Genomic DNA, 6428 nt, shown 5'->3' on the forward strand with positions numbered 1-6428 from the left:
GTATTAGAATAATCGTCATTCTTTCCATCAAAAATATTTTCTGCAATACATCCATCCACTGGGTATGGGTGGGAAGTTCAGGGTTGAGCCACCTTCTTGTTATGGCTTTCCTCTGCCCAGAAAAGCCAGGCAGAGGAAAAGCCTGACTTCCTCAACTGCTTTCCCAGGCTGGTAGTGAGCAGGGGTCTGTATCAGAAAGTGGGTTCTGTACCAGAACTCAGGAAAGAGACTTTCTGGAATTTCTGGAAAATTATAGTTTAAAGTATGACTAGTCTTGCAGCTAAGTTTAACTGAACTGTGCAATACAGAGGTGCAATTTTGAAATACTGACTTGGCCCCACCTTCGATGCACAATACCCACAGTGAATTTTTACGATGGCGTATTAGGGTCATTGTAGATAGCAAAATAAGGAGTAAATTTCTACCAAAAAAATTTTAGAATAAACATTTCTGACAAAACTGAAAATTTGCAAGATAAAAAAAACTGAAGTTTTGAGCTTTATCTCAGATTTCTGAGTTTCTCACCATTTATCTCCTATATACAATGTAAATTTCAGACCCTTGTCATGTTTTAAAATGGTAAATAGTTTTCTACTGATTACAGAATGCTTTGGAAGGGGGCATACTCCAGTCCCAGGCAAAGCATTTAGCTGGGCTGCATACCAAGCTGCTGTAGTGGCAACCAGGATTGTTGCCTGTTTCTCTGATTAACTAATTTTCCCTCTGCAGACTGAGGGTGATGTGCATCTCCTGCATTTGGAACATGTTCCTGCTTAAATAAAACACAAATAAATAGTGGGTCCCAGTCAAAGAGGTGTAAGATGCTAAGGCCAGGTGACTTAATGAGAGCATGTTGCTTTCCTCTGTCACAGCAGGACTAAAGTGATGTTAGTTGCCACCAGAGGCCTAAATTACACAGGACAGGATTCAAGTAAATAATGTGTCAACATGCATTAAGTCCCACCTGCCACCACTGTCACAGCCTACGGTTAAATTCATGGTCAAGATGAACCCAAGGACAGAACTGAAAAACTATTTTCAAAAGTCCAAATAACTAACTTATGTAATCTTAAAAGATGAATTTTTCACGATGAATAAGTCCTCTTTTTTGTTGCATTATTCAAGCATAAATCTGTGTGTGGGGTTCTGACTCACACAATTATTGCCGTTCTTTTTTTAAATATAAAAATGCTATTCACCTGATTCCAACATAAACATGAAGACAGTTTTGAGTCTTATAGAGATTTTTCCCTCTCTAAAACAAAACCATTCATGCAGATTTGGTTCACAATCTGCATGAATGATTGTTGAAAGGCCCAACAATCATGTTGGACCTTTCAACAGATTAGTACCTCAAGACAATCCTGTTTCTGAGCTCTACAAATAATTCCTTACATTTCATGCTTAGTGTTTGACCTCTGACCTACACTGTCAGTTGTGAGACCTAATATAGACAGGTGTGTGCCTTTCCAAACCAAGTCCAATCAACTGAACTTAACACAGCTGGACTCTATTTAAGCTGAAAGAAAAAAAAAAGTCTTCAGGATGATCAGTGGAAAAGGCTCAATTTACATTGACAAGAACAAATTTGCACATCACAAAAACCTTGCGGTAGGTTTTTGCAAAACCAATTTCAATCACAACTACATTTTATTGCTTTTCTTAACATATTTAAGCTAAAAAGCTATGTGAAATAATACTGCTTATAGAAAACAGATCAGAAAGGTGCTTACTATGTACACATACGTCTTGGAATCTGTTCTCAAATTGTGCTGTTGTCAGAGAAAACATTCACTATTTTTGTGTAAATGTACAGTACAAACACAACAAAACATTTTCACCATGTGAAATCAGGGCCTTAATGACTGTAAGGATCTACTGAAATGGGATGAAACGAGTCTGAAATATTGTACACATAGAAATACAACATATTGAATGTTGCATGTCAACAACATATGGCATAATTTCCCTTCTACCAATTATCTGACTAGTCTCTTCCATGACCTTCCTCACAAAGCGAGTCACGTTTCAGTTCTGAAAACCATGCACACTCACCTTGCATACACAACTCCTCTTCATGACATCATTGCTGATAGCTAACATTATTATACCATGCTATAAATCATCTAAGGTCAGACTTAACATAGACACAAGCAGGAACACCCATCACAACAACAGCTTGAAGATTACTTTTTCTCTGATCACACCTACCATGGTTTTATGGTGGGATTCATCCTTAGAGGAAACAGTCCCAGGTCTATGTCTTTGCAATCAGGATTAAACTCTAGGGCGCCTGTGACATAAATCAGAAAGTAGTCCCAGAGCTCAGGTAACTTCTTGGAGGAGAGAATCATGAGTGTGGCGTTAGCGTCGGCTTCTGTTAGCAGGGCGGAGAGAACGCTGGAAGATGACGGGGGAGTCGCATGGGGATGGGGGTCGCTCAGCAATGTTGTCCCGTCCCTCCAGCTCGCCTTTAAGCACCCCTGGCTGACCCAGCTTCAACTGTCCACTCAGCACCTACATTCAGCTGACGGACGCCCCGCGGGACAAAACACAAGCACAAACCGAGCTCTCCGATCTGCCCTACCTCCACCATCAATCACATTTGATTTGATTTAACTGACTTTATTTGGAAATGTCTCTCATCTGATTGCATGAAATGTGATGTGGCCTTCAGATGTAACAAGCCTCAAGTTGGTTTTCATCAGTGGGGGTTACAGTTTTTAAGGAGCTCTAGATACAAATCTAATACTTACAATTATCAAACCCTAAATGAATTACTCTATACAGATTTAAAACTGACTCTAGGATTTGTGGAACATCAATCAGTCAATCAAATTTTATTTGTATAGTACATTTCAGCAGCAAGGCATTTCAAAGTGCTTTACATCATAACAAACACAACATACACTCTTATGCTACACAATTTTTTCATGTTTCACATGAGAAAGAACTTGACTGCTTAGGGCCACCTGCTGGTTTGGGGGTCACCACGCCCCTGAGTTCACACAACCAACTGTTAAATACATCAATAAAAATCTATCAATATTGTCAGATTTTAATACTAACTGAGTCATGTATGTAACTGTGGTGGCATCACATGTCTGTTTTTATTTTGTCCCTGATTGCTTGTTAATACTGTACGAGCTATTTATTTTTTCCTGTGTTTATCGCCACCAGGGGGCGTATTTCATTTTGAGTTCTGATTCTGAAGTGTGATTCTGTTCAGGTGTTGCTAATGAGAAAGGGCAAACGGTTTTCTACTGTACTTGGTTTTCATTTATGTCGGATTTATGTGGTTCTAAATGGAAATGGCAAGACAATGGAACTGTACGTAAAATAAATGACTTTATGATTATAAGTCAAATTCAAGATCGGCATAATGAATCTTCATTGAGCACACGTAAAACCAACGCCTACCAGGAACAACAGCAACCAGTAGCCTAAAATACAGGATTTTAGCCGCTACAAATACGTTAAACTCATTGCAATGGGCTTAGCTGGAAATGAGCCCCAAAATACAATTCTGGGCTGGCCATGTAGCCAGACAGGCAGAATGTACTGTACACTCAGGATTCTCTTTGTTATCAAAGTCATTATTGTTCTGGCTTTTATGGATTTTGTGATATTTGTTTTGGAAGGGACAGACACCACAAATTTGCTTAGGCTATCGTATTTGTCCACATTAGGGGGAAAAAATCAATTCAATTCTCTTTGGTGTTTGGCACCACCAAAGAGGGTATTGAAGTTATTTAACTGTCATTTTTGACAGATAAATTCTCCTCTTCTGCACTGAAAAATCCAACTCACAAAATTCAGCTATAACCTCACTTTTCTGTTGTGCATTACCAAGAAGGTCAGTAGCCCCCAAATGGCCACCATTTGAAATCGCTCTGGAGGCCCCTGCTTGGTCGCTGAACCAACACGTGCGTCCCTCTGTTGCGTACTGTGACGCATCGTTAAAAACTATTGTTAAAGTTAAATTTGACTATGAAGACGTGTACTCCAATAAAAAAAAAATAAATAAATAAAAAAAACACAAAGCTAATGAGGCAAGATAAGTCGTGACAACTTTTTTCTGACATGATTAGGTCGTTTTCTAGCAAAGCCACATAACTCTGAATGTGTGCTGTTTTTTATTTGATGAAATCATTTCAGAATGAATTTATCTCTCAGAGCGAACGCGGCTACTTGTTCTCACGTACCAGTAGATGAGCGACAGTCCGTCGAAGCGCTCGAGCTCTCTCCCCCGCTGTTTCAGCAGAGACATGTCCAGCTGTGGTCCAGATGCTGCGGCGGCTGCTACAGGGCAGGTCTCAGAGCGGAAATGAAGCGCCCCGGCCCCAGAGACGCATCAGTCCGCGCGCTTCTCAGCTGGCCTCGCGCTGTGAGGCAGAGCGGGAGCCGCGTGTCTCTCCGCGCGGACAGGATGTGTCAGCACTCATTCCCCTTCAAATCAATGCGACGACCACTGCTCTGTTTGGTAACGGGGACAGGGCCCACACGTGTGGCTTCTTCCTGCTGACTGACCTCAGCTCGACAGTTCTGACAGCTCTCAGTAATGTGCACGCAGCCAGCGGAGCCCAGCTCGGTCTGTAGAGACACGCGCATCATGCTGAAATCACTGTCCAGTCTGGGAAAACAGAAACAGCCCGTCCTTCCTACAAAAAGGAGACCAAATGCTGCCTTCTCTGAGTGGCTGGAACCCTCACGACGAAAAGAACGACAAAAAAACTTCTATTACACTTTTTGTCATTTTTTCTGTATTTATTCCTTTCTTTGGGGTCAAAGATACAGATTGTACCACATAGGTACCACACTAAACAGGTTGTAGCTGTAGGTAAAATGACACTTGCGCAAACTAAACCTCATCAGAACAAAAAACTATCTTATCAGTTGACATTGCAACCATAAACTCCACCAGCTCTATTAATCTACAGACAAAGATTTTACTTGATTTTCTTTGCAGAACAACTCATGCTCAGTCAGGTTGGATCATTGTCTGCAAATATTACTTTTCAAGTCTTGTCACATATTCTTAGGCTACATTCACACTTCAAGCAAATGTGACCCAAATCCGTTTCTTTTTTTCTTGTTTTTTGCTCATATAACCAATTTTTTTCTTCACAACAGTCTGAGCAGCCCAATTATGATCTTTTCTCCCCAGACTAGATTGGATACGAATCCGATTGTCTTTAGAACATCTTCAGCCTGAACGACCGTGTCGCATTTTATCCATTTTTGATGTCATTGATGTAACTTGTCTGTGAGCCGAACTGCATGAAATACATCTAAATTATATACCATGTTTTATTACTCATTCTCATTGAAAAAGAAAACATGGTCGGATCAGAAACAGGTCAGGTATGATGACTCTCATGTTAGATAAGGTGTGTTTAAAATCAACACCTGGCCCCACCTCTGGTAATAGTGTGTTCATTATATTTCTTGGTGCTACTAACTACATGGATTTAAAATTGTCTGTATGATTAATACTGATGACAGAAATTCACTGTAAATGTTTGTTTTAATGTACATAAAGTATTGTTAGTATTTAATTTATGCTATAGTCTGCCTGTTACATGATCATGGTTCATGAATCTGCATCATTTCAAAACGTTTTCACTCAGCAGGCTCTACTATGTATATTTATGTATTTTAGCCCAGTATTGTTGTGGCAGTTCATTTTGTCTTACTTAACTAAAAATGACAACAGAGTTCGAAAACACGAATTTTTTTTTTTGTCTTGGGATGATGGCTGGGATGGATGAGTTTGTGCAAATCCTAAAATAACCAGAAACTCTTCCACAGTAATGCACCAATTCTATTCCGACACACCCTGGAAGTGCTGCCAAATCGTCTGTGTTCCAGAGCCGCCTGTAGCATTACAGAGATGCCATCTGGAAGCATCTGGACAGGTTTTCAAGGGCACAGACTAATCAGCCCACATGTGTAAAGTAAAATTTGGACAGACAGCGTTAGCTCAAAGGTCTACACTATTTCACAACATTAAGAACAGCTCAGGTTGATAGAACTTATCTAAAAGGCATTTTCTTTTTGAAAGCATGGGGGTTTGTATGTCCTGTGCAAATCTTTTTGACATATTTCCAGCTTATCAGTGGAATTGTGACAGCAACATGCTCCTAAACCCCTTCACATCCCCCGTGAAAATAGTGACTAAAAGAATATTGCAAAGATTACAATTCATTTTCTGAAAAAACTACTGTTGCCAATGACACTAAAATGGTTTTGGCATGATAAAGAGCAACACAGAACCACTTTGGCAATACAGTTGGTTCCATAGTTGTAATGCCACCACATAAGACCAATATTTCTCAGGGCCAGGTAAGGTCAAAATATTGTCAGAAACTCTGCGATACTGTTTTGACATCTGGGCCAGTTTCCATGGATTGGCAGAACAATCTGGA

This window comes from Poecilia formosa, unplaced genomic scaffold (assembly GCF_000485575.1).
Source record: "Poecilia formosa unplaced genomic scaffold, Poecilia_formosa-5.1.2 Scaffold220, whole genome shotgun sequence".
Taxonomy (NCBI): domain Eukaryota; kingdom Metazoa; phylum Chordata; class Actinopteri; order Cyprinodontiformes; family Poeciliidae; genus Poecilia; species Poecilia formosa.